This window comes from Tiliqua scincoides, chromosome 3, assembly GCF_035046505.1.
Source record: "Tiliqua scincoides isolate rTilSci1 chromosome 3, rTilSci1.hap2, whole genome shotgun sequence".
In the NCBI taxonomy this organism is placed as follows: Eukaryota; Metazoa; Chordata; class Lepidosauria; order Squamata; family Scincidae; genus Tiliqua; species Tiliqua scincoides.
Genome location: NC_089823.1, coordinates 158,196,363 through 158,222,830, shown reverse-complemented (window position 1 = coordinate 158,222,830; position 26,468 = coordinate 158,196,363). Strand labels below are relative to the sequence as shown.

Below are 26,468 nucleotides of genomic sequence, written 5' to 3'. Positions count from 1 at the left end.
TGAGATCTTAGATGAGAAAAAGCAGAATGAAAGAAAGCAGGTTGACTTGGGAGGTCAAATTAAAATTTATAGAACATCTGGGCCTATTGTCTATGGATCATAGGAACTGGCGAATGTGTTCGCTTAAAGATCAAAACTAACATGAATAGTAACCTCAGAAAGAAAATGAATGGAAGTGTTAGGGGAATGCAAACTTTGTTCTCAGTGAATTAGAGAATATGCTTCTGTCTTGGAGTTAGTCTCTTATTTAGTGGACAAGCTGACATACTGAGAACAAATAAAGCATGTTATAAACTTCATTTTAAATGCACTCTTTTTAAACTGGAGAAAATCCATTCTGTTGCTGTTCATTTGTCCCATGAACTCAAGGACAAGGCAAAACAGAAATGCTGTTGTATTTTGTATAAATTTGTGGTTTATTATTATTATTATTAATTATAATATTATTTTTATAATAATATTGATGATGATGATATTCCGCTTGTCAGCAAAGGATAGTTCACAAAGCAGTTTACGTAGCTAATTAAATAGACTTGCTAATAGGCCGAGATGGTCAGTTGATGTATTTAGAGCTCAATGAAAATATTTGCTCATAAGCCTTTGATGGCTAGATATTCCTTTAATGAACCGTGAGAGTTAGTGGTTGCTTTGTGATATAGCCCATATGCTTGGTGTTAAGAGAGAACACACTAGGGAGTTGGAATATATTTTGTAAACGAATAGATACACAAAAGCAAATAAGCGACAGCCATAAGCTCTTCCTCCTCATAGTCAAACATATCCTGTGGAGATTGTCCCTATAACTTCCTACTGTTCTGACTGCTGGAAAGCCTACATGATATAATGGGTTTTGTTTCAAACCACAAGAAGGCTGGGCAGAGAGATCATGTTTACCAAGCAACCCAGAATTATTTGTGGCTGAGTCAGGGACTTGAACCTATCTCCTTTACATATAAATGTAAAGTTTTATCTGCTGCCCTACACTTATTGGTCCAGTTCTCACATCACCATTCACTTTATGTCTCCAAACTTCAGGTGACCATGCCCTGTTTCATTTCATGTACCAGGGGAGCAATGGGTCTCCTTCCTGTCTTTGTTTAGAACAGGGATGTCAAACTCGTTTCATACGGAGGGCTGAAGTTAGCATTCATGGTGCCTGCTGATGGCTGGAAGTGACATCATGATGTCCATGATGGCCAGAAATATGCACTTTGTTCTCACATAAAAACTCATTAGCTACAAATGACAAAAGAGAAATTGTGCAACTCCTGTTCGTATTTTCAAGATATGAGAGAGCCCAATTACCAAGCTGGGGGAACCCACTTATAAGGGGGCCTTGATAAATTGCATCCGGGGGCTGCATTCGACCCACGGGCCTTATGTTTGACACCTCTGGTTTAGAACAAGCTAGGATCTGTTGTGGTGTCCAAGAGTGCCTGCTTCAGATACTTATTCTGAAAGTGTTCAGATAAACTGGGAACTGAAGCTAGGATTCTCAGCATGTGCACACTAGGCTAGAAAACCAGGATTCAGTCCTGATTCTATATGATAGCTGAACTGGGCCAGTACCTTGATGAGTACTTATTTATTTAAAAACTGTCCACCAGTGAAACTGTCAGAGCAACATGCAATATCAGTGTACCACACACTTTTAAAAAGTGTTATTTTGTGTAATCAGTATACTCCAGAACACTCATAAATTAATGATTTACAGTAGAATAAATTGTACATTGTCTGGGATGCAATATGTATTCAAGAGATAGTTGCTGAATTCTTCCTGCCTGTTAAATTTACAGACTTTACTTACTACCTGCTCCGTCTTTTGTCTATTGAAAATCTTTTATAGCAAAATTCTGCATTTGAAATCCAGAATCACTACAGTGGATTATATGACAAATGAAAGGGGATAGGACTTTCTACCATTCCAAATTACCAACTGGCTTCTGAAATTGGTGTTTGACTGCCACCTGGTTCATAGATTTTGGATTGTTTTGCTTTTTAGTTTTTCACTGTTTTTGCAACAGAATCTAAAGTCACAGTCACTATGGTGGAAATGCACAATTTCATGTTTTCCCCAACACTGTTTAAAAAGCATAATGTGGGTGGAAGCCACACAAATCCAACCCTGCTCATTTACCATAGGGGAAAGTGCACAGGAAAAAATAAACTTGCTTATAAAAACCTGAGATAGCTTTTTTTGCCAAGGAATGACAGACTGCTGTGTAAGCACGGAGTTTCATTTCTAATATGACAAAATTCAAAGAATTAGATAGATACAGATACAGCACAAGTCCCTACTGCGTTTATCATGTATTTTGAACTGTGATAGGGAACACCATAGATAAGCCCATCATTTCATTGTTCCATGTTATGTGTAAAGTCCTCTCTTTTTCCCAGAGCAGTTTTTAGTGAATACGTAATCCTAAACTCGATATCACAGTTGGAGCTCATTAGGGCAGCTGATGCCCTCTGGAAAAGTGATGTGGCTATTTGAGCTTACAATAACTCCTCTGTGGCTAAAAAAAAATGATTTCAGGCTCTGGAGCTGGATAATACCATGAGCATGACACACATACATAAGCTATCTTACAGATATCTGTTTGCATATGAAAACCACTTGCAAACTGAAATATCCTTCCTAGAACATAACAACATACAACAACAAACCTTTATCAGGCATATATATATCCATCCTAGAAATATCCTCAGTTTTTAAGTAAAGCTAAAAAGCTGAAGGACTGTTGCTGGCCTATAGTATAGACATATATATTTAATTGGAAAACTCCAATTTAAAGTTTGTAGAAAGGTAAAAGTCACATATCCATTTGGCTGGAATTCAATTCAACCTTTTTGAAAATACTGGTACCCACTTGAACTTGGTTTCCTGCCTACGCTGTTGTAGAGATGATGTCAATATGCCACTTTCTGATCAAGAAAGCGAACATAGTATCAGGACATTATCTTGTTACAGGTCCATAAAATTCCATAGCAATTCAGAACTTTAATGAGAGTCAGATGAATTGGCAAACACAGTGAACACTTTTCATTATCTTCTACATGGTTTTCAAATCGGAGTGCTGCAAAGCTTGGAAACCCAGAGGGATTAAAATAGGTGAAAATATATTTTTTAATTTAGACGGAAAATGCCAATAAGAAGTAACAGAAAGCAGTATGGATAGACAAAGGTTTCAGAATCTAACAAGGTAGTGTTGCTGTTGAACAACATAAGAGACCACTTTTACAATTGGGTTTAGTATTTTTTACAGCTGCAGCATGCTGTTTAGCAGTGTAGAAGCTTGCAGAACAGCAAAGCAATGGTTTATAAATTTTAATTTTTCACCTAGGCATCTTGTGGGATTTCTCTGGTTGTACATAAATGCAGCATATGTCTTTCATAACTATGCACATAAAACTTACTGTCTTTTGAATGCAGGTTAAAGAGAATGTGAACAGAATGGATTGCTGCTGCCATGCTTTTAAAAGCATCATCCATTTTGCTCTGGGGAAGAATAGAAAGCCTCCAAATTCCTCTTCTCAAAGCTTTCAACAAAATTTTCATCAGCAGTTTTCTTGTGCCAAGGCCACAGGGGTGACCCATCCATGAGGCAAGGTGATGCAGGCTGCATCAGCAGCAGATTGTGGGGGAGGGCGGCAGGTGTGGCAAGAGGGCAGTGGGTTCAGGTGTCCTTCAAACCTGCTGCCACTACCACTTCTCTCTAGCCTGGCATGGATGTAACCCACACTGGTCTGCTTTTCACATGCTAAAAGCAAGTGAAAAATAATAGATCATCTGCATCCTTACTTTGTGTCTGGCATGGTTTTTTCAAACATGAAAGTGTAGAACTTATGGTTTCATTTATAGAGACCACAAAAACTCCTTCCAGTGGCATAGCTAAGGGAGTAGCAATTGCATCCAGCAACAAGCTTTAGGGGGGCAACAAACTGAGCTTAATACTAGTGGCCATGTATGTAGAATACCAAAAGGTAAATTTATGCAGAATGCAATGAAACAAACCACATTGAAATATCTGTGTTTTATCAAAAATTATGGCCAATTAACCAGAAAATGAAAACACAATTGCCTTATGGAACAAAAAGTGGATTTCTTTAACTCATGAGAACATAAGAACAGCCCCACTGGATCAGGCCATAGGCCCATCTAGTCCAGCTTGCTGTATCTCACAGCGGCCCACCAAATGTCCCAGGGAGTACACCAGATAACAAGAGACCTCATCCTGGTGCCCTTCCTTGCATTGGCATTCTGACATAGCCCATTTCTAAAGTCAGGAGGTTCTAAACTCAAAACTGACCTATGAGACTGATTGTTTTGAGAGCCAATGAGATGTTATTATGATACAACATAGAACCAATAAGGTGTTACTATGAGTCAGCTTTCATGTATCATAATATAGTTTATCCCTGCTAACTGGGTAAAGAGCACTTTTTCAAGTATTTCAAGTATTCAAGTTCTCTTGTATTTAGCAGGGAGAGAATAAGTGTCCCTCTTCATTCCAGTACAGTGTCTCTAAATAGTATGGGGCACGCTTTTTATTTATTTACTTAATTAAATTTGACCAGTCAAACTAGATGATAGTGTTGTACAGTGTTTTCATGGTGGCAGGCGGTGAGGGACTATTGTGTGGTGTAGTACTGCAGTAATACTATGCAGGAAGATATTTTCAAAGCATTTGTTTCTTCTCACCAAATCTTGCTTTTGTATTGCATATTGGGAGCTACTTTGAATTTTCCACGAGAAGGAATAAGAGGGGATGCAGGAATGACTTTTGCTTCCCCTTCCCACATTTCTGGGTCTTATTTGAAGGGCTAAAATGCACACTTTGCTCACAATGGCATTCTGTTTCCTCAAAAAGAAAAAAAAAATCATATCAGAAAAAACCTAAAGAATAGGCAGACAGTACAGGTTTTTGATTCTTCCTCTCATGCCACTTCTGTTGAATTTCCAATGGGTTGTCAGTCTAGGCCCTTTGGGAACAACCCTCAAATGACAGTGGGCCTTCACAAGTCCCTTGCACCAGCCCACCAGTGTCATGAAAGTGCTGTAAAGCACATTTGCATCACTGGAAGAGCAAAGAGGCTGGTGCATGGACACATGCCCAACTCTGCCAGCACAAGAGATAAGCCTGCGCCCGCTGAGTCAGGTCAGCACAAGGATTTGGGTAGGCATGGGGAGGGCAGACAGGAGGTATTTCGGGGCAGGGGAGAGCTGGCTGTAGGTGGGCCCATGGGCATGCAGCTGGTGAGTGGGGGTGGGCCAGGAGCCAGCATGTATGCCACATCCTATCCCCAGACCCAGGCAGCCCAGAGAAGCTCTGGGCTGATTGATCTGCACTACCTCTTTATGTAGCACAGATCTAAATAGCCCCATTGGGGCTGCTATGGTTTTACCTGGGGTAAGAGGAAGCGATTCCCCTTGCCTCAGCCTGAGCCGCTTTCGACCCCAACCCTGTATTAGATATCAGGCAAGCCAGCCAGCCTCCCCATGCTGGTGCGGGTTAGGATTGGGCTGCCCATGACTTACAGCCCAATCCTATTCATGTCTACTCAGAAGTAAATCCCGTTATAGTCAATGGGACTTACTCCTAGGTCTGTATGCCTAGGATTGCAGCCACTCAGCCCAGTCCTAACTAACAGCCCAATCCTGAGCTGTCCGGAGCGCCCAGCCTCGGGGGCACCAAGAACGGCTGCCACCAGATTCTGTGTGCCCCGGGCTACCATGAGAGGTGTTTTGGGAGACGGGGACTTTTGTTCCCTTCTCCCGAGTAAGGTAAGCAGCCCCGCAATGGGGCTACTCACTTTACCGCCAACCAAAAGGTCGGTGGTAAGCTAAAGGCGCTTGTGTAGGGCACAGAGCCCTCCACAAGCACCTTGGATCCTGCGGAGCAGAGCTCCGCAGATCTGGCTCCCTCCCTCCCCTGGCACGCCTCCAGCCCGCCCCCCTCCCTGCATCATGCCTCCCTGTCACACCTCCCACTCTCTTTCTCTGCCCGCCGCCCACCTCCCCCTCCCCAGAACGCCTCCTCCCGCCCCCACCTACTGTGCTGTGCCTCGGCGGTCCAGGAGACCACCAAGACGCAGAAGCTGGATGACCACCCTGCGCCAGCCCAGCACCAGTCGGTGCTGGGCTATCATGGATGGGAGCCTGGCGGTGAGGCTAGCAAACGTGCCTTATGGCACATTTGCGTCAGTGCTCAGCGGCACAGAACAGTGCCGCCAAGCACAGGATTGGGCTCTAAATCCCCACATGGTGATGCAGGGGTGCCAATGCAGCTTCCACTGTATCTTATGGGGGATTTTTGATTGCTGGAGGCCTCCTCAGGGTGAGAGGACATTTGTCTTTTTGTTCCGGCGTAAGCCCAAGCAGACACTATGAGTCAATGCAGATCTGCCCCAGCTTAATCATTGACACAAGTCTGCATTCACCCAGGAAGGCAGATCAGACCCAGGAAGAGGACCATGATTCATTGTGCATGACCGTTGAACCCATTCCCCTCCTGGGCGTAATCTGCTTTCCTTACTGCTCTGTTCCACCCACCCCTTCCCTTTTCAGCCCTCCCCCTGTCCTATTCTACCTCCAGTGCAGCCTTTTCTACCCTGGCATGTTTCTCCGTCAGTCCTGGGATTGCCTCAGCAGAGCCTGCTTTGTGACAGCCATAAGCAACCTCCGTCACTGCAAAGCATTGTATGCTGGTACCCAGCTGGCATAGGATTGGACCAATAGTGAAAGACGAAGTGAGCTTAGTCAGAGCTTTCTTGTGATTTGTTCAATATCGTTATCAGTATATATTACCATTATATAATCATTACTACTTTTCTTGAAATAGTAGGGAATGATGGCATTATAGAAATTCTCCAAAACACATCATGACAGTGCCCCTACCACTGTGTAACAAGGTGTTCTCATAAATATTGTCTTAAAGTGAATACATACCATGCCACTGCATTTTCTTATTTGCTTGATGTAGTTATTATTATATCTGCCAGACTGTGTGTAAAAGAGATATAATAGTGCCTTTAAAAGGGGATTGGACAAGTTTCTGGAGGAAAAATCCTTTATGGGGTACAAGCCATGATGTGTATGCGCAACCTCCTGATTTTAGAAATGGGTTATGTCAGAATGCCAGATGCAAGGGAGGGCACCAGGATGAGGTCTCTTGTTATCTGGTGTGCTCCCTGGGGCATTTGGTGGGCCGCTGTGAGATACAGGAAGCTGGACTAGATGGGCCTATGGCCTGATCCAGTGGGGCTGTTCTTATGTTCTTATGATCCTACCTAAGTGGATGGATTAGATACTCTTGAGCACTTGGGTTGCTCAAAAGGTAAGTTCTGCAGAAATTAAGAATTGTTATTATTGTTATCATTATGGATTTTAGCACTTGAGTTCTAGGAAGTGGGGAAGATGGAGAAAACTCAGCAAAAGGCTGACCATGGAGGGTGTTTGGCCAGAAGGGCAAAGGTAATTTTTGGATACAGAAAGAAAATGTGCAGATCATTGGGAGAAGAGATAGAAGCAGGGATTTAATACCCTGCACAAGCAACAAGTATTCCTCAAGCAGATAACCCAAAGACAGCGTTCTTACATCCCTCTAACAGATGTGGCCTTCCTCTGTTAGATGTCTTCCTCTCATTCCCGTCACTGGTGGGCCATCTGCAGCTGACCCCATGCAACTTCCTTCTGACTGAGAGCCCAATCCTGTGGTCCGCGGCACGGCTGGGCTAGCGTGCGGCGGTTGGCCAGGTTCTGCGGCTTGGCGGTCTCCTGGACCACCGGGCTGTGGAATGGGAGGTGGGGGCATGGCCGGGGGCGTGGGGGAGGTGTTCCGGGGAGGCGGGAGGAGTGCCAGGGGGCGAGTGGGAGGCGTGTTGGGGGAGGGGGAGAGGTGGATCTGCAGAGCTGAGCCCCGCAGGATCCAAGGTGCTCGTGGAGGGCTGCACGCCCTACATGAGTGCCTTTACTCTAGCGCTAAAGAGAGTAGCCCCATTGCGAGGCTCCTTCCCTTACTTGGGGGAAGGGGACAAACATCCCCTTCTTCCGAGGTGCCTCCTGCGGTAGTACGGGAGGTGCTGGATCTGGCGGCAGCCCTCCACATAGCCGCCGAGCCTGGGCGCTGCAGGCAGCTCAGGATTGGGCTGTGAGTCTGCTTCTTTCTAATAATGCCAGTCCTCTTAAATAGTATCTTTTAATGAAAAATCAGTAACTGGTGCAATCCTGGGAGGATGACTTCATTCAGGCACATGATCTTGGTATAATGCCCAGAGTGTCTCATGATAGATTAACAGGTGCCAGCTAATGAAGTGTGCCTCAGTACTTCTCCCAAAGATTAACCTGCTAATGAGGGGTAGAGTGACCATGGAGGAGAGACTATGCAGACCACTGTCTCCTCAGCATAACAGATCTTCTGGTATGTGCCAAATCAGAGGGATATGGTAGAATAGCAGTCTTCTCACCGTTCCCCAGTCAGTCCCTGGAAGAAGGTAATTTAGTGGGAAGCTGTGAAATATGCACACATGAAAATGGGGGCTTTAAAAGGGAAGCAGTTATGAAGATCAGAGGAAGGGGGGGGAGAAGGAGAGATTACCAATCCTATTCTCCTGGGAATGTTTTGAGTACAAAGTCCATCTAAGCGGCATGATATGGGCTGCACAGTTTCCAGGTTCCAGATGGGAGAAAAATGCAACATAAAGGTGCTGCATTGAGCTAGGATGGTAGTTCCTTGGAGGAAAGAGACAGATGCCCCACAGCGCTTCCTTCTTCTTAATGGCCTTTACATGGCATGAATTTATCCAAAAATTCAGCATGACATCACCCCCTTGCAGAGCAAAGTCCTGCGTAGTTCTCAGGAATGCCAGCCAGAAACCAGCATGGAGTTAGGTTAGACTACAGATGTGTTGGGAAAGAGAGGGAAAAAGAGGACACCGCCACCAGCTAGTTCAGAACTTGCTCAGAGCTCCCAGCTGACATGCATAGTAGGGGTAGGACAATTTCCTGGTTCTGCCAGCATAGCCAGGCTAGGAACAGCAAGGAGATTGAGTGCTGCTTTGCAAACATGCCACTCTGTGAACATTTCAGGTCATTAATTAGACTTCCCTGCTGAGCAAGCTGAGAAGGAAAGGAATAAGGGGAAAGTTGGGGTGGGGTGGCACCTCCCCCCTCTGACTTGGGCACCATGGCAGCTTGGGCCAATGGTAACCCTGCTGCGAATTGCATTTGTGGGTTATGAACCACATGAGGATGATGTGATAATGGCTTATAAAAGGAAAATATTCCCAGCAATGCTTATGGAATGACAGGATATTAGAAAAGACCATTTTCAGGAACATTTGGATAAGTTTAACTTCCGTACAGTCAGTTTCTAATAGTGTTTAGATAAGGATTTTCCCAACTCAACTGTTTAGTTATTGAACATGTGAAAACTTTGTTGGCTAGCTTCTTGTTTTTTTCTTGATATATCTTATGTACTTCAGCTTCCTTGTGGTGTTTTCAGTAAGGGTTTCTTTGCATATCTTTAACTGAAATAGAGCATCCCTAAGGCTTGCTATTTCTTCAGCCGGTTAGATTACATTAGAGCTTAGTTTCCTTTGTGCTTAAGAAAAGGCTTAACAAAATTCAAGGTTTCTTTTCCCTTTAACTTTAAATTGTGTTTGTCTCTTGGGAAGAATTTGAGATTTTTATTTGTCTTTTGTCTCTACTTCTTTATTCATTTGTTTTTTTCTGCAGCTCCCAGTATTACAATTTTATTTGTTGCCTTCGGCATTTACAGCTTTTAATATTGCTAGCTTGTTTCTTGATGCAGAGGTGATGTCACATAGGTTGGTTGGGTGTGTTTTTTTTGTTGTTGTTTATGCATTTTCTGCTGTTTGCTTGTTGACTTGTCTACCTTGTGGTCTAAAGTTCTTGTTAATGTCTGTCCCAAACTAGACCCCTTCATCCTAATTGAGAAGTCCCTCTTTGTATGTAACATGGTACTGACTGACTGAAAGCAGCGAGTATAGCCTGCCATTAAGACATAAGGAACCTGAATGTCCACAAGGACGGCTCAACCTCAAATGTGTATTGTCCCCAGCCATGTCGTTGGTACCTGGTCTTGCTAGAACAATGGACCAGGCAAAGAACACCTGTCCTGTTGGGCTCTGCTGACACCAGTTTAGTGGTCATCTGAACATAAGAAGAGTCTTGCTGGATCAGGCCAAGGACCATATAGTACAGCTTTCTGTATCTCACAACGCTCCTAGATGTACCTGGTGGGCCACACAAAGCAACAATATACCTGTATCCTGTTGCCATTCCCTTGTGTCTGGCATTCAGAGATAGGCTGCCTCTAAAACCCAGAGATTGCATACAGTCATCATTACTTGTAACCTGTGGTAGATTTTTCTTCCATAAGTGTGTCCCTTTGCCTTTCAAAGTCAGCTGGACCTGGTGCCATCACAACATCCTGTGGCAAAGAGTTCCACAGATTAATTACCACCTTACCTATTTCCTCTTTTATCCCTTTTAGAATAAACTATTTCTGTTTTTTTTTAAAGCCTGCTGTCTTGTTTCAGTCATATTAGAGCTACTGTTCCCCCACTCTCTTACAGATTTTTCCTAACTTCTGCTGTAAGGTTATGTGTATACATGAGAAGAAGTTTAGGTTAGCCACGTCATTTGATTCTTCAGTTGCTTCTTCAGCAACTGGCTTCCAGCAGCAGCAGCAGCAGCAGCAGTAGTAGTAACTTTATTGCCATTGTGCTACACCACAACGAAATTTATGCACCTTTGAGATACAAGCATAAATACGTATATACAACAATTCCAACAATCACACTCTACACACTCACCCACACATTCTATACAATATGCATCATAATATTAAAACAGTATAACAGACCATAATGCCCAGGAGCATGGTAACAACTGTATCGCCTTATTCAACGTAATTATGGCTGTGGGATAAAAACTGTTCAGGAGTCGTGTAGTGCATGCTCTAATAGTTCTGTATCGTCTACCTGAAGGCAACAGTTCAAATAACTTATGAGCCGGATGGAAGGGGTCTCTCAGAATACTATGCAACTTCTTCAGACAGTGAGATGTATAGATGTCCTCCAAAGCTGGTAGATGAAGGTTGATGTTGTGCTGCACAATCTTAATAATTCTTCGCAGAGCTTTTTTGTCCCTTGCAGAGCAATTTCCATACCACACCAAGATATCATAGGTTAGGACACTCTCAATGGTGCAACAACAGCAGCTGCTGTGACAAATTTAACCTCCCAAGCTTCCTCAGAAAATATAACCGCTTTTGTGCCTTTTTTATCAACATGCTGGTGTTAATAGTCCATGAGAGTTCCTCTGTGATGTAAATACCTACGAATTTGAAACTAGCAACCCTCTCCACCTCCTCACCATTTATGTATAATGGTGTGTTTACATCCCTCTTTTTCCAGGTCAATTATAAGTTCTTTAGTTTTTTTTGATGTTAAGTGAGAGATTTTCTTTGCACCACAATAACAACTCCTGTTGGCATCCTTCAGTCTCAGAAGACTATGGTATTGCGCTCTGAATGGTGGTTCTGGAACAGAGTGTCCCCTCTACTGTGTGAAGCCTGGGTAGAGTAGATATGGAGGATAGACTGTTACCCATGCAGCAAATCCCCCCTCTCCACGTCGCTGAAATGGTCCAATGGAAAGGCAGAAGCCAATACGGTTGGTTCCAGCGGCGTCGCAGGAGTTGCCAGAACATGACTGTGTTCAGCCATGAACTGCCTCAGGGACTCCGGCTCCGGATTTTGCCTCGAGGTTGACTCCTGAAGCCTCTTCCATAACTGGATGTAGCCACAAGGCAGTGGAGGTTTGGGATCAGAGTTTTCCTTCTCTCAGATGAGCTGCCTTACCAGGCTAATGAGTCCCGGTGGCTGTTTAGTCACCTCTTACGACAAGTACAGCCAAACTGAAGGACTATTCTTATCCCCCAGCCCCCAGGGGTTAACAACTCCTGTACCTCCTTCCTATAAGCATGGGGTTCCATGCTGGGAACCCCAGTAATTGGCCTCACTCCAGACAAGAAGAAGGGTATATTAAGACCCAGCTGTGTTAATATCACAAATGTTTCCGTGGCAGATCTCCCATTCATTTGATGGGGCAAACGCCCTGGGTGCAGAGCCTTGTGTATCTTTAGGACACCGTGGAAGCCTCTTTGAGGCTTGGGAAAGTGTCATGGAACCTTTAGGAGGCTTCCTCAACACGTCCTGGAGTTGCGTGAGGCACCATGCATTCCAGGTAAGTGGGGGGGGATTTGCATGTGGGGGCGGTGGCATCCTGCTGGGAGGGGCCATCACAGACCTTTGCCCTGGGGCGCAGGGCTGGGGAGATCCACTACTGAAATGTTTGTAACTTGAATGTACATAAGTAAGGCAACTTCTATACCCACATTCAACGAATCTGAGAATTCTAAGGTATGTGTAGGAAAATGAATTAGAGGGCTGACGTTTGCACCAGCTTTAAACATATTTACTCATGGTTCAATCCTATGGGCTGTTGTTGCCACTGGAACTAGTGTTTGGGCAGTAGAATGTGCTTTCTTGCAGTTGCAAAAGGTGATCTGAAAGTCCACATAGCCAAGCACTTCCAGATCACTGACAGAGAGGTGGTGGAGGCCCCATGCACAGTAGTGGGAAGGCGGAGGCCCACCAACAGAAGAGAGTCAGTGGAGGGCATAACAGGGGGAGGGCCTGCAGTGTTTTAGCAGTGGAAGGGGGTAGAATGTTGCGGGGGGGTGGTGACTTGTGCCAGATGCTATTCCTTCCAGAGCCAGCCAGCATTCCCCCTTTGTCTCCTTGGACTTGCATCAGCTAAAGAGCTTGGAGTAGGTCTAAGGAGACCCATTGGCGGTCCAGGGGCTTATGGAGGGTTAAGGGAAAATATTTTTTCTTTCCTCTCCCAAACATCCTGTTGCCCCTGTCCCCACCATAGCATTCAGTGCAGCCCTTTTGATGCTGCTAACCATAGAACTGGGCTGTCAGTCCTACTAAGTTCAAGTGGATTAATTTCATAGGAGTGCAGCCAGATGAGTGTCAGTTATACCCTTAACACAGTCAGGAACAATAAAAAACTCAAGGTGGTGGTGACAATGATGAGAGAATTCCTCAGTAAATGGTTAGGAAAAACCAAACCTTCCGTTATTAGTACAGTGCCATGTACCTAGTACTACAACACATTTGACTGAAAAGCACAGAAGCGGAGCTATGCTATGGTCACCATTCAAGCACAGCTGGTAAGCAGAAGTCAAAAGAGGCAGCTTCCCAAGGTCAGCCTAAGTCAGATTTGAAAGAATATAGATCTGAAGAGAAGAGGTCAGTGAGGTCTGTTCATCAACGGATCTTGACTTAAAAATCCCTTTCAGCTACCTAAGCACACACTCATCCCTTGGAGAAAATTGGCGAGACATGAAGGAAAAACAGTATCACCTGACAACTCCAAGGGGACCAGAGGCAGTTTTCATAAGACTTTTCCTGGGTTTTCCATGACGCGGGAGAAGAGCCTTTGTATGTGCAATCCATCAAGAGGACTCACTAGATAGCAGGCAGAATTAATGATTATATTTGGAGATGTCTGAGCTGTTGTATCGAATGAATATATTACAATCCAACTTAGTGGCAGAAGTGAAAAAGAAGATGCCCAGAGGTGCTTTGTAGACTTATTGCAAGTCTTGAATGCAATTAAAGCTATTTGCAGCATTCCAGGGACATTAGGGAGCAGAAAATTGAAGTATTAGTCCCTGATTATGTCTCTATTTTAAATGTGTAGACCTCCTGCTGAAGTCAAACTGAGTGACTTCATTTGAACACCTCATACGCTTAAAGCTAAAGATGTACTTAAATACCTAACTCATTTGTGAAGTCTCCTATTATATTGTGTAGTTCAGTGGCGTAGCTAATGATCGTGTAGCCCAGTGCCAAGCTCAAAATGTTGCCCCGGAAGTGATGCCACAACCAGAAGTGACATCACACCTGTGCTTTTTAAAAAGTGAAAATTTGGAGGAACCCACCTCCTCTTCCCAGCAGCTCGCCACCCACTTGCTCTGCCACCTCCCCCCACTCAGTGGCATAGCTAAGGCATCTATCTGCTACCTGGGTCAAAGAAGATTTGTAGCCACCCCCAGACAAAATCAAATTTAATTAAGTAGATAAATAAAGCTTGATGCCCAGTGCAACTGCTACCCCCTGCACCCCCTTAGCTATGCCACTGGTGTAGTTAGTCTAGTGGTTTCTCCCTGTTTTTCTTCAGTTATCTTTTAAGAAATGTGAGACAACATACACACATTCCAAAGATTATTTTGGAAATGCATCTAAGTTTGAAAAGATGCTCTGCCTGCATGACTATGCGGGCAGTTCTTATCTTGCCTGTTTCTCCTGCACACATGGTTGGGGCTGCTGGGCAGCAATTGGCTGAGGGGAAGCTGGCTGCAGATTTTTTCTGCAGTGCAGCTACCATTTTGCCCTACCCACTTGCACATGCATTGTCAGTGAGGAAGCTGAGAGAGACACAAGGTGATCCTGGATTTGGAGCAAGGGAAGCTATGCCCAAAAGAGGGCTCTGGTCTCTTCTAACAAACTTCAAGCCAGGTGCCCACACAGGGAGGCTGCATTGACTACTTTCTATCTGGATAATAAATAAAAAAGGCCCTTTCATTCTTCTAAGCCTGTGTTATGTATGCTTACTGTGAGGGGAGGAATCCTGGGCAATATTTGCTGAACACAGCGGCATTTTAACTTTTCTACCATTTCCTGGTACTAATGCTACTATGTAGTGCAGAGCAAATGTTTTTTAGAGTTAACAATAAAAATGCATCTTTCTGTTTGCAATGCAATGTTGTGTTATGGGATTTGGGGGAATTGTGTAATGAAAGAGCCAAGGATTCAGATTCTGGTCCAGCAGGTAGCCTAATCCTAAAGTATCCAGATATCTTATGCACATTCAGCAGATGCAACTCAACACATAATAATGTTAAAAAGTCAACTAAAACCAGCAATTGCAACAACATCAATCCTTCTCTTTCCCTTTAACCCTGGTGAGCCACTACTGATGAATACTGAGCTAGATGGACCAATGGTCTTACTCAATATAAGGCAGTTTCATGTGTTCATGTGAGCCTAGTATAGAAATACTGCATTGTGTCAGATTGCTGACCCATTTTTCTCTTCCTTTCCTTGTATCTTGCTTGCTGTAAAGCTTTCCTTCATTGTATATTCAAGAGTTTTGTCCTCTTTTACAATAGGTTAAAAAAATAAAAAGTAATGTTGGATTATTTTTCAGTCTTGTGGTTGCACTAATGTGAGATTTCATTTTAATGAGAACTATTCCATTAGCAATTTGTTAATTCATCTCACTTTTTATTGTGTTTGGATTTCTCACTAGATAAAGTAGCATGATGTTTTTAATTCACATTTAATTCAGCATTAACTAGCCAGTAAACTTTTTTCCAGCTTTGCCTTCCAGAATTAAGAAGGTATGTTATAATCCATTCTTCCTGAAAGTATGCATAACAAAAATTTAAATTCCTTCAGAATGTTATCAGAAGTGTGGAAATTTCTGATATTCTGAACCTGCTGTATACAGCTTGACACATTGTTGTTGAGAGGATCAAATTTAACATGATTTTTAATGCAAGAAACCTTAAGCTGTCACAGTTTTTCACTAAAATAATTGGAAGTTCCTGCCAGTTTTTGTACTTGGAAGTACTTTGCAGTGGGGAAAAGTGAGACCCTTTCCTCCACCATGCACATCAGATAATGGGCCCCATGTGTTGGACCATTCACATTTTCTTCCTTTTATGATGAAACAAATAATGCAAATTGAGTGTAAACATGGAGTCTTAATCTTTACCATGTGAAGAGCCTAAACAAGTCTATGCACTGAGCCATATTAAATATATGTATCTGTGAATGCAGTACTGCAAGCTAAGAGTGTTTCCATGAAATTGCCAGGGTCTAATAACCTGAACCAACACACCTGATAGCTGCAAGCATCATAGGTGTTATGCCAATCCTTATGCTAATAATTGTTTATCTAACTGGGCACTATAATTGTTGCAAATGGCACAGACCAAATAAACAGATGGAGCATTAAACCTCTGAACTACCTGGCACCTCTACCTGGAGGTACCTTACTACCATTTTTTGTTTAGTGTTACAGTTGCTGGGGAAGCTGGAATTTGGATGCAGCTGAAATACAACCCAGAGACGCTTAGTGTGAAGTTGCCTTAAAATCAATAGGATTCAAGGTCGTGTGGTGGTCAGAATTTATATATATATATATATATATATATATATATATATATATATATATATATATATATATATATATATATATATATATATATATATATCTTGGATGTCTGAACAGAGCTTGGTCTTTACTCAGCCAATGAGAAGAGTTGCTGTAGCTATAGAATAATTACTTTACAAGATCTGCATTTTCATCTTTTATTAAGGGCTCTGAAAACGTTATCAATACATGAAATGATAAGGCTAGAATCGGTTTGACAAATGAGATGACAACTTTTTAATGATATCAAATATTTGCTTTAAGCAATCTGACATATACAGAGATGCAGTGATATGATTTTCCACTGTATGTATGCAATTGTGCTTGTTCTCTATTTCTTGGTAGACAAAACAGAGGACAAAATGATTATGCTATAATGATGGTATAGGTGCCAGTACCCTGCTTTTTTCTTATAATTTAAGATGTACTGACTGCTAATTTGTTAAGATCAGTGTATTCTCACGAAATTAATAATAACCAGGGCCCTTTGGAAATTTTTTTTTTAGGACAAGCAAGAGACAGACATGTGTGGGAAGGACTCTGTGAGGACAGAGGGAGAATGGGGTGGTTTTCCACTCCCAAAAGAGGACTGTCCTGAGGAAGTCCAGAGCAACACCTGAGCTACCTGACTAACAGAGTAATCCTAACCTGGCTAGTGCCAGTAAAATGAATGTGCATGCTGTCACAGATTGTTGGCAACCTTCAGTCTCGAAAGACTATGGTATCGCGCTCTGAAAGGTGGTTCTGGAACAGCGTCTAGTGTGGCTGAAAAGGCCGATTCGGGAGTGACAATCCCTTTCACACTGGGAGCAAGTGCAGTCTGTCCCTGGTCTGTCTCCCTGGCTATGGGCCTTCCTTCTTTGCCTCTTTGCCTCAGTCTGTTGGCCAAGTGTCTCTCCAAACTGGAAGAGGCCATGCTGCACAGCCTGCCTCCAAGCGGGCCGCTCAGAGGCCAGGATTTCCCACTTGTTGAGGTCCACTCCTAAGGCCTTCAGATCCCTCTTGCAGATGTCCTTGTAACACAGCTGTGGTCTACCTGTAGGGCGCTTTCCTTGCACGAATTCTCCATAGAGGAGATCCTTTGGGATCTGGCTATCATCCATTCTCACAACATGTAAAGCACATTGCGACAGCGTAGGCGGTCATGGCACTGGTGAAAAGGCCTGCGTGACCTGCTGCCACCAGTGCTAGGCACGCATCAGGTGGCAGATGGGTGGGGGAGGGTGGAATGGGGCAGGGAGGGTGTAATGGAGTGTGGGAAGGATGAAGAGGGGCAGATTAGGCCCAGGAGAAGGCAGGTTCGGCTGTGCCATTTCCCCCCATAACCTTTCCTGATCCTGCTTCCCTGACATGAAGTACTCTCCCAGGCCTGAACCGTCCTGCAGGCCAACCTCTCCCACCCAGAAATACCACCTTCCTGCCTTCCCCAGCCCTCCCTCTCCAGAAACGCCTTCCTGCCACTCAGCGGGACACTTTATCGTTGGGCACTCACACTGCTTCTGCCACCAATGCAAATGTCCAGCACTGTGGTGCAAGCCTCCCCGCTGGCAGCTCGGCCCTCCGTTTGTGACAGCCATTTGTGACCCAGGCAGCACGCATGTGAGAAGCACTACCTGGGTGATTGATTGGGCTGCAGGGTAGATACAAATACCAGAAGAATTAACTAGATATAATAATTACTTAGATGATGCTTTGCAATTGGCTATAGAAATCAAGCACAGACAAGCTGATCCAGCTTGATCCCCAGCAGACTGGCTGCAAAGCAGAGTACTTGCCTAAGTACCAAGGGGAATTGCTTTGCATGCTGACAAGGTGTTAACATCTATCCTTTTAAATTAATGTTCTAATGCTATAATGATAGTGAGATTCCAGTTCTATCATATTTGTCACCAAGGATTTGAGCATTTTTATTAAAATATATGTGAAGAAGTGACTGTAAAATAGGCTTCTGTTGTCTCATTTCTTTGCTTACCTTTTGAAATTACACACAGCAAAATAGCTAGAGAGATGTGGGAACGCTATGCTTGGTGCTATTTCTGATAGTGTTTTAAAAAACCAGCCAGAAGAAGGAAACATTGATTGGGGAAAGAAAGTTAACTCTTTCTCCCAACTTCAAGTTGTCTCCCAAAACCTGCAGTTTTCAAACTCGCAGGGAATTTGAATCCCGCGGTAAGTCTTTGCAGGGGCGGGGTGGAGGCAGTGGCGCGATCCCCAGGATCGTGCCACTCAGGGGGGCTGCAGGGGCTTGGTGCACTTGCCCAAGCCCCCTGCAGCCCCCCAGGGGTGCGGGGAGCCCTGCACGACCTTCAGCAGGGCTCCCCAGGTCAGGGAAGGTGACAGCGGAACAATCGCGCTTACTCCGCTAAACCGGAAGCAGTGCGCAATTGCCCCACTTCCCCTTTTGACTGGGCTGCAGGGACTGGGGTGTACCCTCCAGTCCCTGCAGCAGCCGTCTCTGGCTGCAGGGAGCCGGGCGTGAGTGCCTGCAGGGCTCCTCAGGTCAGGGAAAGTGAGAGTGGGGCGATCGCGCTCGGAAGCACCCCAGTCCCTGCACAGGGTCCCTGCAAATAGGACCCTATTCATGCACATAGTTCCTTCTTCAACTGGAGATATGTGTGTGGAAGTCTGCTTCCATTTGCATCTGGTCAAGCTAGATCAAGGTAAATGGTTTATCAGCTGAGCATAGATTGTGTCAATTGTCTTAAGTTTTGGATATGAAAACCAGTTGAACCGAAACCTAATAAATTATGCACATGCACTTATACATGCTTACACACACACACACACACACACAAATCCTTAAATTCACTGGAAGTGCCACTAAGTTCAGTGAGCATGCTACCAGGACGAGAGCATAGGATTGCCATCTTTGTCAGAATTTTAAAAACTATACTATATTTTTTCTGTTGCTTGGGAGCACTTCCTAATTATTTTTCTAGATATCTGAAAGCTTATTTTCTCTAAATGAACAATTTTTCTCCTCCTGTTTCCAGGGAAGCATTCAACACCATAAGTAGTTAGCTTGAAATGAAGTTTAAAGCTCACTTACTCTTCAAATTAATGTTAAAAGTCATCTTATTCCTGGATAATATCCCTTCTTTCTAGTGTTCACTTACTCTTTAATTTATTTTAAGATGATACAAATTACCCGTCTCCTTTTGTATAAGATAATACGAATACCCGCATACAGGGCTAATATGGCAGGTTAGGCTTCATATTAGGCACCACCATAAAGCAAATCACAGGCAGCAACATATTTAGTGATTGTTTGTAATGGAAGTATCCCAGGAAGAGGAAAGATGCTTTCCAGTTTGCCTTAAGGACTTTGAAGATTCCAGCAGAAGAAAGGCATAGAATTGAAAACAATGCCATGACAGTGTTTCAGGAGGAGGTGGTTGGCTCACATTTGCAAGCTAACAAAAACGGGGTGTGTGTGCAAAAGAAAAAAAATCCTGTTTTTCCCCCCACCCTGCTCTTCTTCCTTGAGGCCTTAAAAGATCAGATCTAGATCAATAGCACACCAAAGCAGCAGATCCAATGTTTACTCAATTGGAGTAAGCCCAAATGAATCTGCTACTGAATAACCATACCTAGAATCCAGATGCAGTCATCAGCACACTTAAGAGTGAGCCATACACATATTTGCACAAGATCCACCCGAACAACGAATGTAGGCACTCCTGGAGAGTTGTATGGAAGTTGGCAGTGACAGCTGCAGCTCAATCCTTCATGTGTTTGCTTGCATCTGGGGTCGTCCTGTGTTGAATGACACTTGCTCTGAGACAAACAGGTGTAGATTGGCAGACCTGTTGTTGTTGGCAACCTTCAGTCTCGAGAGACTATGGTATACCTAGACAAAGAGTAAAGAACTGTTACTTTAAAGCAGGGTTCCCCAAACTTTTTGGCCTGAGAGCCACATCAAATGTCTGGCACGGTTTTGAGGGCCGGGAAAAAAATTTAAATATAAAATTTATATAAATAAATTAGAGATGGAACTTAGGTGTGTGAATAAATGAATGAATGGGCTCATTCATTCAACCTCTCTGGCCCTTAGAACACCCTCCAGATGCAACCAGAGCATAATTCCAGTCATGTTTGGCAAATTGGGCCAGGGGCTTTCAGAGGACAAGAGGCTGGCCGCGGGCCAGATAGAGGCTTGCCGTGGGCTGCATCTGGCCCCCCAGCCGGGGTTTGGAGACCCCTGCTTTAAAGGATCCCCTTGCTCAGTGGAAGCTGCATATGAGTACAGGGATATCTCACTTTACCGTACTTAGTGGCGCATTGCTAGTGCATATACAGTACGGTAAAAGTCTAAAAATGAATATAATTGGAAAGCTCTGCAAAGCACACCCAAAAGCGAGGTCATGCCTGTAGAAATGCTTTGTTACTGTTCAGTTTTTTTCCTGTCTGCTCTGTTTTATTACGAAGTCATGCCTGGTAGAATCATGGAGTCAACCATTGTAGACTTAGGGCTTGAACCTCTTAGCCCAAACTGTTCTCACACCCCTTACTCTGGACATGTTGTGAGCAGGCATTGAATCAGAGAGTCAGTCAGTGCTTATCAGTATTGCTGCTGTGTTGCTGGACTCCACCTGCCTGCCCCCAGATGGTGTCTTGGAAATAATCACTGCCACCTACCCTTACTGCTGTCACTGAGGTTTCAGGGATCAGTCATACCAGGTGGCCCCTCAATGAAAGTGGGCCCTCAGCCAGTGTCTGACCTTGCCAACCCAAGACACAACTCCTGATAGTTACATGAGCAAAAGCATGTTGGGAAGGTATTGGCACTTAACTTTGGCTTTCCTTTATATAAATGTGAATTGTGTGTTGAGGTCACCACAGCAAGGAAGAAATAGTGTCCTCTGAAGCTGAAGGTAGCATGCACAAACACACCATATTTGCAGCCTGAGCTATGCAATTACACAGCAGTTCTACAGTTGTGTTTATCCTTTATACTTGTTGGTACGATTACATAGCAGTGACTACACTGGGCACATGTATGTACACATGGCGGTGTAACAGCAGCTTTGAATTTTTGACAGCAACTGTTACCCTGCACGTGCCCGATTTCATCTGATCTCGGAAGCTAAGCAGGGTCAGACCTGGTTAGTACTTGGATGGGAGACCGCATGGGAATACCAGGTGCTGTAGGCTTATACCATAGTCTTTTGAGACTGAAGGTTGCCAACCATTTTGGCAGGAAACAATGAAAGGAGATAAATGTGTAAGGTTTAGCTTCAGGAAATGAAACCATTGTTCAACTTCTAGATTAAAGGCTTAGTCATTAAAATTAAATTTACTACATGCTAACTAGTTTTAAGAATAAGTTCTCTCATCTTTAAGATCCTCAGGTACCAAATTATAATTTTCTTAATTTAAAATTGGCCTTAACAATTCACATGCTACTGACCAAATGGTTTAAGATTACCCTTTGGCATGCAAGTATTTTATTTCATTACATTCTGATCCACGGTATCATTAAATCTGAAGTAAATTATGTATTTCTCAATTAAAGTAGCTACATTTTCTAATAGAAAGTGTGATACTTTAACATGTTTAAAATAATAACATGCATACAATTAAATTTTTTTTTAAAAAAGTAGTTAAAAGCAGTTAAATTTAAAAAAATGCATACAGTACTTTGCTATTGTGTTCTAAACCTACTCAAACAAACAGGAAGGACTTAATATATATGGTAAGAAAACTGAAAAAAGTAAAATAGACATTATGCAAGGAACAGACTCTGCTATGCTCCATCAGCCAGATTTTCCTCAAGTGTCTTGCTCTGGAATGACTAACTCTCATTTCTGACTTGTGTTCAGAACACTGAAAGTGCTACTGTAATATTAATATTAATGTTCTGCATAAAATCTGAGCATGGAAAACACTACTACTTTCCGCCTACTTCAATGCAAATTCACTAGATAGGGAAATACGTAGCATTGACATTCAGATATATGAATAGTTTGAGAAAAAAGAGGTCGTTTGATAACCAGCCACTCTCAAAGATGCTGTTGTTTTGCTTCTGTGTTACTTAGTTGCTTATTCATACTTGTAGTCATGGGAGAAAAAGGGAAAAATGTTTTTTGAGAACTAGAAGTAGAAACTGTGAGGCAATAATAATGCCAGGGGGACAGAGCCAGCTGTACCATCTGTTGAGACAATAGGGGCTGACACAGGTGATAATTTTTCAGAAACCTTAAGGGCACAATCCTAACCATCTTTCCAGCACTGACCTAGCCGCAATGCAGCCCCAAGGTAAGGTAACAAACATACCCTTACCTTGAGGAAGCCTCTTTGATTGCCTCCCCATTGCAGGATTTGGTGCATGCCACATTGGCACAACTATGTCAGTGCTGCAAAGTTGGTTGGGATGGCACCCTAAATGGCAGAAGAATTGTCCCCTATTTAAATTGGTCTTATATTTGTGCCACAGTAAAGTTCCTGTTGGAGTTTCCTGCTTCAAGCATAAAATATCTTGGGCCATATTGGATGGAAGCAAGATGGTCAAAATCCCGCTTGTTAAATATTTAAAAAAATTGTTAATAATAGCCATTCCTCCTGTGTCAGTCAAGATTACTTCTGGATCCTTGGCTGCAAGCACATAAAGATATTTTGACCAACGGAAGGGCTAGAGAAGTGGAAAAGCAAAAGTGGGGTCCATATTAAATGTTCTAAATTCTGCTATTTCACAAAATTTGTATTACTATGAGGGGTGCAGTTGAGGAGTAGTGGGGGTGGACGTTCATCACTTCTCCAGTTTCAGGGGTGATGATGTCATTCAGCAGTTGTAATTAGGGACTAATTTTTGAAACTTTTTTCTTCGAAGAACATTAGCTGAGAAGAAGCATCAGGCAAAGTTGGAGGTTAATTCAGGGATACATACATTCATGACCATGACTTCAGGGACCATTGTGTTTCTCAAGGCCGAAGATAGCATGTAGATTGTGTTGTATGGGCAGTACTTAACTCCCTGCATACCAATGTAGCCGCACCAACAGGGTGCAAGCTGCATCCTGCTGGACGGTTTTGAACAGCACAAAGTTCCTCGAGGTAAGAAAATATTTGTTCTCTTGCTCTGGAGTAAGCCCTTGCTGCCCCACTTAGTCTGCTCGGTGCAGGTTCAAGGTGGGAAGGTGGGTTGAGGCTGGGAAGGAGGGTTGGGATATTGGTGGTTCCCCGGTCTCCTCCTGCTTCCTACCCAATTCCACCCACCCCTGCATCCCTCCAGCCCCCCCCCCATACTGACTTACCATCAGCTGTAACTTGCTCAATCCTCAATGGAGGCAAGTCCTCCTCGCTGGCAGTTGACAGTTACAAGTCACCAGGCACAGCTCCTACTGGGAATTTCTGAGGTAAGGAAGTGGGGTGGGCAGCATCACTGTGAAGGAAGTATAGCAGCAGCTGCCCTATGTAATGGCATTGCACAGCACAGGTTCTACATAACTGAAACATCTAGGAGCAGATTGTAGGTATGGTTGGCATCCTATGTAATGTGGGCCTGGGAGCTTCTTTGTACATGGGTCAGGATCTGCCCGTGGCCCCCCACCCACAGGAAATCAGGGGGCTAGATTTTTGACAAAGTATATAAAGTAAAAAAGGCATCACTTTAGTTGATCCAACAATTTCTTTCCCTAAATTTTTCATTAAACAGTTAATTTCTGGCTCATAGGACTATATATCAGAAATGCACTGTAAGGCCAGAGGAGTACTGGAAATGAGAGTTATATGGTAATATATTCTTAATCAACATATGTGATTCAATTTCCCTTTTTATATTGAAAAGGTGCTGTGCATCCTTTGCTTCAATGAGTAACTTTCATGTGCTCAGAATCTTGATTGCCTGAGATAAGCTGAAATCACTTTTAAAATGAAGGACTGGTTTGCATAATATGTTAGCCATCCAACAAGTGACATGTACAAGTATAGCCTAGCCCTTTTTCTCATGTCTGAGAAAAATTCTGAAAATTTTACTAATTACAAAGACGGGAGCTTAAAAATGGCATGGGTCACTTCAGAATGCCAATTTAGACCTTCAGAAACTTCCCACAGCCATTTGAAAGCTACCCTTGCTATTCATGGGTGCCATTTTGAAGGTCTTCACTGTGTTTTGAGTGTGTCTGCTTTGTTCTGATGGTCTATGCTGCTGGCAGGTTACTTACCCCTCCTCCTCAATGAATCAATGACTTCCTATCTGCAGATTTGGTATCCGCTGGAGTTTTCAGGAACCTAACCCCAACAAATAAAAAGACGTGTATGGGAAGCTGCTATATTTTGAATTATCAAACTGTTTTCTCCGAAAGGATATTTCTTGATTGGTTGTATTTAAATCCCCTTGAAGTACAAACGTTTAAATCTTCTTGGATAAAGAATAAATCAATAAAACATCAAATAGACTTTTGAATAAAAATAGTTTATAGCATTACTAGAATGAAAATCTCATTGTGTTTCAGGAATTGAATCTCCTTTCTGAAGGTAATTAGAATGGAAAACTTTTATTTGTCTCATGACGGGTTAGAGAACCCCCAGCCAATAGATTCTGACAACTTTATTTGTTTCTTGATGAAGTTTGTGCAAACCTTTACAGCGATGCTGAAAAGCAATCATGACTTCAGATGTGTGGAAGACGACTTCCAATCTCCGTAGCCTCTGCACCATATTACATAAAATGAGAGGAGACGAAAACATTATATTGTGGCAGAAATGGCCAGGCAGCAGCATTGCAAAACACATGCATCTCTAATGCTTTGATTTAGCAGTCTTTCTGTGCTGTTGGACTGAAAGCACAACTAGCATCAACTGCAGTGAGACTGGAGACATCATCTGGGGTCCAAAGAGCTACTTGGGTTCACACAAGGGTTTGTGCTAGTTGCATGGAATGCTTTTAACTTGTTGTTCTTTGAAGAACAAATCCCCCCCCCCCCGGCCCCATTACACAAAGCATTTTGCAACTTCTCAGTTTTTAAAGAAGTTTTCAGTTTTTGACATGAGGCATGGCTGTTTGAGGAGAGAGGAAAAAGAGAACAGTCTAAAGATCCCTTGCACCTACAGAATTTGTTTCATAGTACTTTGGGTCCTGGCACTTTGAACATATTGAAAGAACCATTTAATTTAGAATTCCGATATGTAAGGCACCAAGGTTTCAAACTGGGGACTCTAGCACTGGGATCCAGTTGCCTTGGAAGTAGTATGTTTACCTGGAAGTAGGTCCTTTTGAACTTAATAATAATAATAAATAATAATAAAACTTTATTTTTATCCCGCCCTTCTCCCTAACGGGACCCAGGGCGGCTAACAACATATTAAAAAAAAACAACAGATTTTAAAAACATTAATACATAGCAGATAAAAACATTTAAAAACACACTACAGAGGCCATAAAAACAGTAGTCAGATTAAAAGACAGAGTAAAAGAGCAGATCACTGAGGAATCAAGCCTGTAAAACTAAAAGATGTATAAAAAAGTTAAGAAGGCCAGAAATCAGAAGGCTTGTTTAAACAACAGTGTTTTCAGGCCTCGCCGAAAACTCTCAAGAGAGGGAGCCATTCTCAAGTCAAGAGGAAGGGAGTAATGGAACTTACTTCTCAGTGGACATGCTTAGGATTGCTCTGTTAGTCTCTGCAACCATGTTAGCAGAGGAAAAAGCTTCTGGTGTGCTTCTACAACTGGAAGTGAGTGGAAGGGAAACTACCTTCTTTTATAAAGTAACCTCTGAGGAAGGGCGTAGCCAATTGTTGAGGTGTGTGTATATGCTTGCTCGTCATTTCCCATTCTGGTGTCATATATGCAGGAGGAGGATATTCTTCATAAGTTCTGTATCTGATGTGCTCAAGGTGTTGCAAAATCTAGTAAAGTGCCCTGCTGGAATTTGATCTCTCTGTTATCACCTGGTCCAGGAAGAACAAAATACAGTAGGTGTTGTATTGAGTCCGTATGCAATAAACACAGACCAATTAGCATCCACATCTCCAGTTTATTCCATCAGTTAAAAAGGACATGTACACAAAGGCAATGGCTCAGCCTATATACCCGTAACTCCACCCCCACAATCCCTACAAATCATCCCCACCTGTTACAAGACTCTGGGCTAACCTCTTCATACGCAACACCCCTTCCCCCCTCCCCCCGGCACAATCTAAATCACACA

At 43.2% G+C, this 26,468-nt stretch overlaps 1 protein-coding gene and 1 pseudogene across 2 annotated transcripts in view; both read left to right on the top strand.

Moving 5' to 3' along the window:
* The window catches only part of PRKG1 (protein kinase cGMP-dependent 1), an 837,851-nt gene that overhangs the window by 392,545 nt on the left and 418,838 nt on the right, over positions 1 to 26,468 (top strand). The window lies entirely within an intron of this gene.
* Positions 21,355 to 21,474, top strand: LOC136646838 (5S ribosomal RNA; annotated as a pseudogene).